Source organism: Podarcis liolepis (genome assembly GCF_965112155.1).
Source record: "Podarcis liolepis genome assembly, chromosome: 12".
Classification (NCBI taxonomy): domain Eukaryota; kingdom Metazoa; phylum Chordata; class Lepidosauria; order Squamata; family Lacertidae; genus Podarcis; species Podarcis liolepis.
In genome coordinates this window covers 40,712,377-40,725,649 of record NC_139563.1, presented here as the reverse complement: position 1 = coordinate 40,725,649, position 13,273 = coordinate 40,712,377, and the positions used below count along the sequence as shown (strand labels likewise).

The 13,273-nt window shown below is 41.6% G+C and overlaps 1 protein-coding gene across 11 annotated transcripts in view; it reads left to right on the top strand.

Annotated features, from left to right (window-relative positions):
* Positions 1-13,273, top strand: part of ZNF385D (zinc finger protein 385D) — a 554,298-nt gene that overhangs the window by 243,562 nt on the left and 297,463 nt on the right. The gene's annotated exons all lie outside the window — the stretch shown is intronic.

Genomic DNA, 13,273 nt, shown 5'->3' with positions numbered 1-13,273 from the left:
TAGAAGAGTAGTGTAAAGTAAAATATTAGATTTTAAACATTTCAGAAATATTAACATTTGGATTTAAGAGTAGAAGCTATGGTTCAATTTATTATTAAATATTCATTAGTGTGGCTTTGATGACATATCTGCTATGCCTGATCTGTAAGCTATGAGCTTGTTCGAATAATATTTGGCAACCATTATTGAAGCTTGTGAAATCTACAGGCCAGACTACTACAGTGCTTTCTCTGTGGAGCTTTCCTTGAAGAGCATCCTAAAGCATCAGTTAGTGTAAAATGCTGCAGTTTGTGTTTGGTGGCATATGTATTTCATAAACTTCCTTCCCTGACAAAATGTGCAAAGGGTAAAGGTACGTGAAAGTGTTTGCAAAAGATTGTGTTCTGTTATCAAGGCAACAGCTCACTGATTGCAATTGAGTCACACATATTTAGTTGCTGCTGGACATGGATAGGGACACATTCACATACAGATTTTAATACAATACAATAATGCAATAAATAGGATGTGCATTCAGGTGTACATTCTGCAGCAATTAGCCCTGTATCGTAAGTCACTGTTGGTGGATATAGACTAAATTCTGTTCATGGAAATTGACAGTCAATTAAATTATCTCAGGAAGGGTTGCTCTGGTGAGTGAGATAATGCACAGATGGTAAGAGATTTGTTTGTCCTCAGGGAAGTAGTCAGATAGCCAGACTAATTGGCTATGTGCAGAGTGAAGTCATAACCACATGGCCCATGGTAACATGTGTCGAAGAAGCTCTTCCAAGTTAAAAAGTGGTTCTGAAGCAGCAGAACTGATAGCAGAAGAGTGGGTGAAAGCTGGCATGGAAAATAAATTAAAAAATAAGTAGTAGGTTTTCATATGGGTGAACCCCTTTCCCCCTACCTAGATCATTAACCTTGGTACTGAAAATAAACCATTGTGAATATTCAGCCTACTACTGAATAATTTTAATATCTTGTGAAGGGCTGTTGTGAATATCTTTAATATCTTGTGAATGGATTTGGCAAGTCTTCATCCATTCAGCAGTCCATAATCATGGGCTTGAAATCCTGATATGGGTTGTTTACTTTTTTGCTACCCACAGAATCAATGTTTGAGGCCCTTTGCAAGTAGTACTCTTCTTGTGTTATGCCTTATCCTGACAGAACTGATCTTTCATTGCATAATTTTGAAACAACTGATGCTTAATCACTATCCACCTTTGTAGTACTAATCTGAAGATGTTTGTAAATTAGATAATTGCATTTTAAAAATCTGTAAACTGGATGTGATTATTCATTGTCTTATCATTTTTGAATAGCCACGATTTAGCTGTTTTATGAAGGAGCAACTGTAAAATATTAGTTTTGTGGGCATTTTCCTAAGCCGCACACCAGCAGCCACAGGGGAAAATGTCAGGTCTTCTTGGAGCAGTGAAGTGTAGCCACCATCTGTTCTAGAACACATTTGCTTCTATCTAAGTGCTCAAGCTTCTCTGTTGTCTTTTCAGATGTTTACTTATGTGCTCTTGAAACTAATGCTCTATGGCAGCTTTGTTGATGCGATTGTTCCTTTTTCTGTTTCTGATGTGAATTATTTCCACACAACATGGAAAGCTCGGGTGGGGTTTGTAACATGGGATAGTAAAAACTGAGAAATGATTAATGGGAATCAGCAGTATTTGTCAAAGTTGCAACGGACTACAATGTCTGTCCTTCTCGTTAGGTGAGTATTTGCTAGTCTACTTGCTAGGTGCCTGTTTGAGAAAAAGTCTCAGCCAAATTACTCTCTAGGTATTAGAGAGCTCATTGCAGCACAATGAGACAAAAAGTATCATTTGTTATATTGGATCATGCTAGAACTTATCTAGCTCCCAGTTTACTGCTTAAAAAAATATTTGGGGGCATAATTCCTATTGGAATTATGGGGTGAATATCAGCCACCCATTTCCTCCCCCCCCCCCCATTTTGTGGCCTGTGAGTGGGGCAGCAAAATAGAATGAGTAGTTTTCAGGTCAGCCTTGGAAAAGACTCAGTAAGTTTTTGGAATGTTTTCTGCAGTGTCAAAAACTATCCTCTTCTGATTTTGTAGCAACGTCTGCAGAAACGTTTGTCCCGTCGTTTACGCTGATTTCTGGCTTTGTTTATCCTCACTGACATCATCATGTCCCAGTTATAATTCTTAGGTGGTGATCTTTGCTAAATGATCCCTTCTTAGCTCAGGTCACATACTGTACTTTACTTGACTAATGCAAGAAGAAGTCAGCAACAAGAAAAAAGAGCTGTTGAAGCAGAAGCAGTTAGCAAAAACAATGGCAGTGGATGGGATTGAGGGGCGAAATCGAACATGTTCAAAACTAATGAGTTCTTTTTCCATAATTGAATATTCTAAAATTTGCAGGAGATACTTTTTACTCATTTTCAGCTCAATAATTGAAATGGGTAAAATATTTGCTCTAACCCTAGCTCGGACATAAAGGGTCATATTTGACTATTAGACCTAAGAGTCTGTGGACCCATTCATTTCAATGGGTCTATTCTGCACATTACTAGCATTGGATACAACCCCACAACATTTTATTAGAGTAGCTTGGATGATACAAAATCTCACAGTGGCAGGTGTGCATTGTTTTGGAGGCAAATGGGCATCTGCACCTGAGAGTGAAAAATATCCCACCCTTAGCATAAACCACATCTTAGCAAATGGGGGACTGCTAAGGCAAGAACAAAATTGTTTTTCTGCCAATGATATAAATTAGTTAGTAGAAAATATTGATATAGGGAGGATCAGGCAAAAGTACTGCGTGTTTACCATGGCTTTTCAAAGTCTATTGGCTATAGCTTTGTTTCTGTGAATTCTCAGTATCACAGATGTTTAGCTTTCCTTTCTCTTCCATGTGCAATAAACTCCTCCACTTTCTCATAGGGAGGAAAAGAATACAAGTGTCATGGGCATGAGGTTGTATATTTGGGTCTGCAGAAGGAACCACGCATCTTGCCCAGGGAGTATCCTAAGCATGCTGAGCTTGCTGCTCCTTTCCTGTATAGCAGGAATGGGGTACTTCTGGCCCTCCAGAGGTTGTTGGATTACAACTCCCATCTTCCCTAACCACTGGATTTGTTGGCTAATCCTGCTGGGGGTTTACGTCTGGAGGGCCACATGTTACCCATCCCTACTCTATGGTCCAGTAGTGACCCACTAGGTAGTATGGATAAGACCCCGTTGCTTTGCAACACAGTGGGTCACTGGCACTTATTGAGAGTGGGTGGGTGAGCCAAAGAGAGCTTGGTCCAATACAGTGCATGGTGGAAGGAGCATCAGATGGGCTTCACTGGCATGTGTTCCATTGGGCCAGTCTTCCTGTATCTCACCCTTGCCCATTTCCCTCTTGGTAAGGTCCTGCCAACCTAGCAGTTCGAAAGCACGTCAAAGTGCAAGTAGATAAATAGGTACTGCTCTGTCGGGAAGGTAAACAGCGTTTCCTTGCACTGCTCTGGTTCGCCAGAAGCGGCTTAGTCATGCTGGCCACATGACCCGGAAGCTGTACGCTGGCTCCCTCGGCCAATAAAGCGAGATGAGCGCCACAACCCCAGAGTCGGCCACGACTGGACCTAATGGTCAGGGGTCCCTTTACCTTTACCTTTAAGCACCAGCATAACCTGCTGTGTTGGGAAGCTGGGGAAACAATGGTGTCCCACCCATGCTGCCCCACCGGCCAGTGTTACTACGGTCTGTAGAACTGTGGCAATTATATTCTCTTCTATTTATGCCTTTCAAAATATAATTGCTATGTGCTGGCACACCTCTGGGTACAGCAGACATCAACGTTGTGTAAGTGGTGCACATAAGCTTTGTAGCTTTATTGTTTGCTGCCCTGCCTCTCTTCTCTGGTCCACTCCTTGGGCATATAAGAAAGCTGTGCCCAGTTTCTGCTCTCAGTCGGAGCTTGGTCCTCTTGCTTATCCTAAATGTGCCACCTTCAGTGTTCTCTCCCTATTTTTCCAACTTCAGATATTTGTGCTGACAGCTCTGCGCTGAACAGTCTCTTCTAATTTTATCTGCCACAGTGTTGTACTTCAGTTTCTCCTTTTTTAAATACACTTGTTCTGCAAATGCTCAGAAACTCCCTCCACATGCCAAAACTGTTTTAGAAATCTAAGAACTTCTGCTGCAGTGGGACGGAACTGAATTGTCTGTGAAACTTAAGATGAACAACTTGTGACTTGCCAAGCATAGAGATGTCTATCAAAACCCCAATAACTCGGTTTTATAGATCTCACCCGTGGCCAAAGGAAAGGTTGCATTCCAACTTCATGTGCCACATGAAGGTTAAAGAAGGTTTAGTATGCTTCATTTTGCCCTAAGTGTGGCACCAGGAGTGTTTCTGAGTGGGTGCTGGGGGTGACAGCTGCACTCACTGCTTTAACTCTTTAAATTATTCTAGTATGGCTGGCATGACATCTGCTCTAATTCTACTTGTCTCATTGGCTTCATAATATATGTCATGATTATGGTTTCCCTACAGTTTCTGAAGGTAGCCTGCCTGCCTTTTAATGATGACATATTTTTCTGCCTTGACATTTTGTGTGTAATAGATTGGATGAAAACAATTACCAACTTTGTTCCTTTATCACTTGAACAAACACTGCCCTTTTTAATTCCAGTTAAGTAACATTTTAGGGGAGTTAGTAGTGTATCATTTGGACAGTGGAGTAATGTGGTGAGGGCCCACAGGGGCAGTTGCCTGGGGTGCAAAATGGTTAGGGGTGGAAGATTTCAACACCCAGTGTTGCCTCAATACAGCTATGCACTTCTGTCGCTGGGCTCCATTGAAAATGGTTTCTCCATGTGAACCAGGAAGTTACCTCTCCAGACAATGGAACAACTCTTCTTTTCTTATCTCTGTGGCTGCCATCTCCTGGGTGACATGGACTCCATTAAGCAGTTGAATGTGCATGCGTACTCTGTTCGTTTCTCTCTCTCCCACCCAACCCACTATGTGGCCCTGGGTGCTGACAACGCATTCTACGGCACTATGTTTGGATGCATATATCAATCACACATGGTGATCAGAACTCTTTTGCACAGCCCATTCTTCTTTCAGTCAGTGGCAGCTCCATTTTACATCCCCTTCGTATTCAACTCTGGCCCATGCATGGGGCAGAGCTGCAGATCCACCCTCCTGATACTGCCGTCATTGCTGCTTACCTGGAAGGGGCTGGGCTGGGACAGCAGTGACTTTGGGGTTGTTCAGGTACACCACCTGGAGTGCTTAGTTGGCTCTTCTAGTGTATCCAGGCAGTCCCAAGCTCACTGTTGCTCCACCATGCCCCAATCACAGTTCAGGTTATCGGCAGTGACATTATTGTCTGGAGAATGGTTCCATCTTATCCCCCATACCAGTACTGCTCTCAGTTTTTGACCAGTAATAACTGGGTAGAATTTTGAGACAGGCTTCTAGTTCCTAGACTTTCCAGTGTAGCAGCCAAAGCATCTTCAAGGTGCAGCATTGTTGAAAGTTGGTGCTGACAAAGCTTTATTATCTTGCTATTTGGTGAGTTGTAAAACTCATGAAATTAAAGATTTAAAACATTCTTAAAGAGTCCCAAAGAGACTGCCTGCTCTCCTGTTAAAATACTAAAAAATAAGGCTGTAGATTTGCCGAAGTAAAAATTGAGCACAGTAATGAACTATTTTATTTAATTAGCCTGCTGCGGGTGATGATTATGTAGCATGGGAATTTCCTGACTGATTTTTCTGTCTCCTCCATGGTTTAACAATTGGTGCAGTTCCCAATCCTGGGCTCTGTTTTGTAACTTAAAAGAAAGCACCAGATCAAATTCAGTGGTGACAATAAGCACATGGCCTTCAATCTGTTGGGCATGGCTGTGGGATACATGCAGTTCTATATTGGTCCTAATCAACAAACCAGAGCAGAAGAGATCATCTCTTCCCTGGTGCCCCATTGCAGTCTCTGGTGGCCGATTAGCAGTTCAGTTTTATCACACCTGAGTACAAAATGTTCTCTCATTCCAAATACAAAATACGTTTGTGTTGCTTAACTGGGGAGGGTGCTTGTATATTACATCCCAAGTAACCAGTTACAACTTCAGCAGTGGCTGACTGATCCTTTCCCAGAAACCTCTCTTGTGTTTTTAAACAAAGATAGGCTGCCTAATTTCACACAGGTGTGCCATTCTCATTTGATAGAGTATTTCTTTAGGTCAGGGGTTGCAAATCTCTTTTTTTGGGCCTGTGGGCACATTTGCATAGTGGAGAACCTACAGTGCACACACTGCAACTATGCACACCACAATTTTGCACATGCACACTCATTCCCTTTCCTTGAAGATAAGGGTGTAGTTGGAGATACCTCTCCCCATCTTCAGTCTCCCAGTGATAGGATAACATCCTCCACAACACGTGAGGCAGCAGGCTAGAACAGGTGGCCCAGGAGAGGCCATGTGGCAGCAGGGGGAAAGTCTGAGGGCTCAGGAGCAAAAGCCCAGGGGCTGCTGCTGCTGTCCCAGAACATTTGCCAACTGAGGCAGTTGCCTCACTTTGATGGTAGGACTGCCCTGAGCCCTACAGATCTTGTAGAACTTCAGTGCCCATTCGTCCCAGCTGGCACAGCCAAAGATCAGGGCTGCTGGGAGTTTGTCACTCGTTGTGTATTAATCTTTCCCTCCCTTTCCTAGGTTGTTCAGGGTGGCAAGCATTGTTCTCCATCTCTCCCCCAAGCTACAAAGGTGACTTCCTGGCAAAGGCTTACCTGGACAAGGCTGGGGCAGGGGAGATGGCGGTAACCTGTAGCAACACTGGTGTGGGGAGGCAGCCCTGTACTGCCACATTGGCCGCTACTTGATTAGACTGAGAGGTCACGATCAGCCCAAGCTTACCTGGTGGTGTTCATAGCTGAAAGGATGATTAGCACCTTAAACTCCTTGCTCCTAGCCTGATGCTCTAAACACTGTGTTAATTTGTAAAGGAAAGCATTTGAAACAACTATACAGATAAAAGAGCTCTGCTGCAATCCTGTGTCCCTTTACCTGGGAGTAAGAAACCTATTTCTGAGTAGAAATGCACAGGATTGCAATGTTATATAGCTATGTATTGTATTGGTCCCGTGACAAAATCTCAAACAAATCACAAAAATGTTTGACTCTGTTTACCTGACAGTGTGTGACTAGTTGACATTTCATGGTTTGCATATAAATGATATGTCTTAGATCTTGGCAGGCATACTGGTTTTTAGTGTTCCCCTGTAGAACTGGCAACATTTGCACATGTGTGGTGTCTGCATAAATATGCTTAAATATTCAATTTTCTGTAGCCGGCTATGAGAAAGCCTTACACTTGTGTTTCATGGAACGCTAGCCATTAACAATGCTTTCCAAAGCCCCACGATAACGCTTTGAAATATTACATGTGAACAGAGAGTTTTAAAAATAGGTGCCATAGTATTTCATTATGTTTTATTTGATTTTTATCTCCTACTCTTTTGATGTCAGTGACCCTTGATGCACACAGATGGCTGGGCTATAGCTGGGAAAGCCAAAGAAAAGATATTTGAAGTGCCTGATGTGTTATATGATATATAATACTGACACAGAGAGATGGCATTTAAAGATGTATTACTCATAAATATACTGTCTGGAGAACAGTTTTAAGCTTGTAAAGTTTTATGGACATCGCATATTAAGTTTGCATAACTTTAAAAAAGCCTCAGAGCAATATTGCTGCAGCACTAAGGACCTGTTAAATGGGTTGGAGTGCTCCAATGTAAATTACTCAAGAACTGAGAGCTCTGAAAGAATCTTACTGTGTATTAGCACCAGTCTGATATTAGAATAAAGTCACTGTTACTTTTGTACAGTCTCCCCTCTCTTTTTTTTTTGCAACCGTTTATGTAGTTGTTGGGTTTTCATTCATTTGTCTGTTTTGCTGACTTCACTCAATATGTTTCTCATGGATTGGAATGAAATACAAATACTGGAAGAAGTAGAAAGAGAGAGTGACCGTATGTAATTATGGAGGGAGCATTTCTAAACTCTCCTGAAATGGCTTAGCGAAGCTGGCATAGAGAGCCAACTGTGATGTGTCCCTGGCATAGTTCATCTCAGTCTTGAGCTGCTCCTGACAAACCATAGTCGGTTTCCACATCTACAGGAGAGGCAGGTGTGCAGGAGGCTCCCAAAGGAGTCTTGCTGAATGCAGGTCTAAGGAGGAAGGGGTGGTGGAAATGGGACTGTGCTGGCACTCCCTATCCTAAGCATATGCACAGATAATTCATTTTGAATAAATGAGCAGAGAGATTATATGTACAAGCACAGGACTCTCTCCATCTGATAGGCAAACCGGGTGGTGGTGCTGTTGGAGTTGAAAATAGAGCTTTCAGTCATCCCAGGAAAGCCCTGACTATGTGCATTTGTATTCTTTGGGTTTCGATTCATACATTTAAAATGAACCCGTGAAGGTTTGGAGCGGGAACTGCTGTTGCCATTCTACCTCCCTCCCACCTCGTCTCGTGCATTCACTGAATGTGTGATAAGAGCATTGACGTTGTCTTTCTGGTGGCCTGGAGGGGGTCTCCCGGCAGGCACTGAATGTTTGAATCAAGGCTCTGTTTTGAATGGAAATGTTCACCTTCTGCACTCTCTTAAGAGTAGAATAAATTCCTTTTAATTGTGTAACTAGCAATTGGTGCCAGAGCATCAATTATCTTTCTGTCAGTTTTCCTAATTGGCTACTGCTACACATACTCATGACTGTATTGTAAAACTGAATGCTGGCATGTTGGCAGCCTGAGAATGTGAAAGCCTTGTTAGTTTCGTTGCTACACAGGATGAAGAGGAAAGAAAGAGCCCTGACAACTGAGTTCCTTCTATAAATAACCGAAATCTGGCTGTATGGATGGGTGGTGAAGGGCATTTCAAGGACTTTTACATTCTGCCCATATCCAGTGTGTTAGGAGTATCATTACTCTATGGAAGGAAGTGGAGAGGGAGGGAAACATCTTGCATATATATTTTCTGAATATGCATGTCCTATAGCTTTAAATTGAAGTAACTGGGCCCCTCCTGCTATTTCACTATATCATTTTACTCCCAGTGGCTGGCAGCAATTGAATAGTGTTCTGTATAAAACTGAAGGCATTGTTGCCACCATTCCAAATTCAAGTAAATCTGATGATATTTTGCATGTGAATTTTAATGCCTGGTTGTGTTTTAAGGTCTCTTCCAAAATACTTTTGAAACGGCAAATATTTCTATTTATATCTTGAAAGGAAGATGTGATCTCACTGGGATTTGAACCCTGGTTCCAAAGAGTCTAGGAATTCCAAACCTGAGTATTAAGCAATTGCTCTGAAATGAACTTGAGAAATAACTTTACCGAAACATTTCTGGTTTTAGTTAATCTGGGCATTACATGTACAAGTAGATAAGCTCTTCCAGTTCTACTGAGGGTGCTTCCTCCCAGTAGTTTTGTTGACAACTTTAGCACAGTCCATAATAAACTGTTGAGGATATATTTATAGATAATGGATTTATGCAGAGCAGCAAACACCTCTTGCTATTCACTTCCTTTTCACTGAATAAAGCCAGTTTTTGTCTGTGGATACATTCTTTCTAACAAAGTGAGCTTAGATAAAAATAAACCCCATAGAATCCCTGCCTGCTTTGCTTACAAAGTCCTACATTAATGCTGAACAACTTAGCAGAAAACATTTCCTGTGTTACTTAAAGTATATATTAAAGCTTATTAATTCTTTTTCCTGTACTTTGAGATGTTCCGCCTTACCTGAAGTTAAAGACCAGCCATATTTCTATTAACAGTAAAATCCTGTTGCTGTTTCTTTCATTTAAATGGTATATTGTTCTGTTGTAAGTTGTTCCTCACCATGGCAATGTGTGAGCAATTGTCTGAGAAGATTGGGTTATAAATAATTTACACAAATAGATATGTTTTTGTAGGTGATGGGCACAGCTTTGAGGGTGGACGCTTCTGGGTGCAACGAGCAGCTGTTTTGCAAATGTCCTTTCAAGTGGAATAGATACCTCAGCCATGTAAATTTGGGCACTTGGCTGGATAACTTCTTCTTCATGCCTCCTTTCGAAAGTCAATAGAGTCCTTGACCCGGTTCATGTGTAACATTAAACCATAATTAAAATCAACTATGGTAAGGCAAATGAGCATCAAACTGTTTGTTTGTTTGTTTCCTTCAGACAAACCAGAAGCAGTAAGTTAAGACCAAGTCTTGGCTCCAGCTTGCGATTTGGTGCCTCTACTGCTTCCTATGAGGGGAGTGAGATTGTCCCACCCCACCAGGAAAGAAGACTGCTCATGGGGCTGCCCCTGGATGGGAGGAGAATTAGGCTGCTCATCATGCCACCTTAAGCCAATGAGAGGTGGGCAAGTGTGTTGCATAAATGGAACTCTTCCCTTCTGCTGCTTGTCACTTTGCAACCCACCCACCCTTTGGACAGTGCAGGATTAACCAGTTGCCATTAGGCACTGGCTGGGAATGCTGTAGCCGCTTGAGGTGCATTTTGCCTCTTACTATGTACAGTGGTACCTCGGGTTACATACGCTTCAGGTTACATGTGCTTCAGGTTACAGACTCTGCTATCCCAGAAATAGTGCTTCAGGTTAAGAACTTTGCTTCAGGATGAGAACAGAAATCGTGCTTTGGCGGCGTGGCTGCAGCAGGAGGCCCCCTAGGTTAAAGTGGTTCTTCAGGTTAAGAACAGTTTCAGGTTAAGAAGGGACCTCTGGAATGAATTAAGTACTTAACCCGAGAACCCGAGGTACTACTGTACTGTTCTGATCTGGGATGTGTGGCTAATTTGGCTTAAATGGCTGCTGCTTTGTCACAACGTAGCATTTTGTGTGGGCTGGGGAGGAATTTGGCTTTAAGCTAAGCATCCTGATTCACATTTTGGGAAGGCTCTCTGTCTACCCACCTTGCATTGCCAGCCAGCTTGAGAGGGAAACAGGCTCCCCCCTCACCTCACCTTGGCAGCTAGCAGTGAAAAAAAGCCTCTCTCTGTTCAAAATATGTGGTCTGGATTTGAGCCAGGGTGGTGTTGCCCAAACACTGAGAGCAAGGCATTCCCATTCTCTCTACCGAAATTCATCCCACATATGTTTAGTCCCCTGACGCAGATCCTTTTGGTCTGTTAATAAAGTTGTGACGGTGTATTCCAACTTTATTGTGGGTGAGTCTTAATCCTGGGTTGTGAGGGCAAGCGTGGAAAGAAACAAACCCACATAATGTTAAGTCAGTCTGTGGCTTGTTTTCTCCCAGTGCAGCAAAGGCAGAACTGAAGTGGGATTTGATGAGCAGTGTGTACCAGCATACCACTCACTCCCATTAAACCAGTGATGGGGAACCTGTGATCTTCCAAATATTGTTGGACTACAAGCACTGACCATTGAATATGTTGGCTGGGGCTGGTGGGAGTTGAAGTCCCACAACATAGGGAGGGCCACAGATGCAAGGAACCATAGTTTTTCACATTACATTTGAACTAGGTCTATGTGAAGATGATTTCATCTTTGCCTATTTTTAGAAACAGGAGTGGGGATGAGAGAGGGATAATTTAACTGGTCTGTAGAACTTTCCTTTAGACAGAGGAAGACTTGGCATTTTAGAATTCTGACTCATGTGTTTTCCGCTTAGGATCTGATTCATTATGGGGAAATTGTGGAAGGGGGTTCCAATGTAAAGTATCATATTTTTATTTTATTTTATTTACTTATTTATTTACTTGATTTATATACCACCCTTTATCATAAGATCACAGTGCAGTTCATAGAGTAAAATACAGGATAAAAACATGAAAATAAGTAAAACAAAAGAGCAAAACAATACCCCCCCTTCCCATAGGCACATTTAAAAAGCTGTAGAATATTAATCAGCCAAAGGCCATGTTGAAAAGGAATGTTTCTTCCTGGTGCCTGAAAATATATAATCTGGGTGCCAGACAAACCTGCCTGGAGAGAGCATTCCACAAATGGGGAGCTACTACAGAGAAGGCCTGTTCTCGTGTTGCCACCCTCCAGACCTCACGTTGAGGAGGGACACAAATAATTTTTTAGACTGCTCTACTTCCCCAAACATGCCCAATGTGCAATTTCTGTAAAACACTTGTGTACTTTTATAAAATCTGATAGAAAGCCACATTTTAAATGAAGAGTATCTGCTATCAGACCAGCTCTATTGTCAGGTAGAGTGAGGCAGCTCAGCTGCTTCAGGTAGCAGCTGCTGGGGACTGGGCAGCAGTGATGAGTTGTTGAAGAATAGAGGTGTCTGTGGCACACAGCCTGACATGCACCCCTTAAACAAGCCTGCTGACATCAGGTGAAGTAGAGGATACAATTGAAAGTATTATAGCATTATAGAAAAGCAAAATAAAAACATATAGCTTCTTACTTACTCCCTTCTGAACAATAAATTAACCAACGAAGCAGTCTAACAGTTAGAGGAGCTACGCATTATGCAAGCAGTACTTGAGACAGATATAAGAGAGACATAGATACTTGTGGTTATTCTTTCTGTTGAAGACAGATAAGGATGTATTATTAATAATCCATTTCATAATGCACATGGTAGTACTTACACTTAAGAGGTTTCTGTAACCCCTTGAATAACATGTAAATATCCACTCTTAAATTTTAGTAATAGGAAAAAGAGGATTTATGTCCTGTTAATATATAGCTTTCAGAGGGGTTACTTTAAATCTTATAATCTACTCAGCATTTAAGATTAAAGAAATTTATCTACACAGTTTTCCTGTCCTATCGGTACTGAAATCCAGAAATGGAATATCAAAGTTTCAAAGTATCTGTTTTCATGAGCACCTGCTGGGATCCAAAAATACAGAATTTGTAAGGGGTGTGGAGAGGAATCAGAATTATTCTATATTTGGCTTCTACTTTAGAATACAGTAAACATTTACATGCAATTGCACTGATTTTCTCTTTTTATGAAATCTCTCTCCCTCTCTCCCTCTTGTATTTTCTTCCTTCAGATGTAAAGGAAATCTGAAGTCCTTAAGAGTTTCAGTTTTATTTGGAGGAGACATAACTCAGAACTTATATAAAAAGATAAATAAGCAGAGACATTATATGTCGGAAGCTGTCCAGAGTGGCTTGGGACAACCCAGTCAGATGGATGGGGTACAAATAATAATAATAATAATAATAATTATTATTATTATTATTATTATTATTATTATTATTATTATTATTTGGGCCCTTTTATTATAATTGAATTTGCCT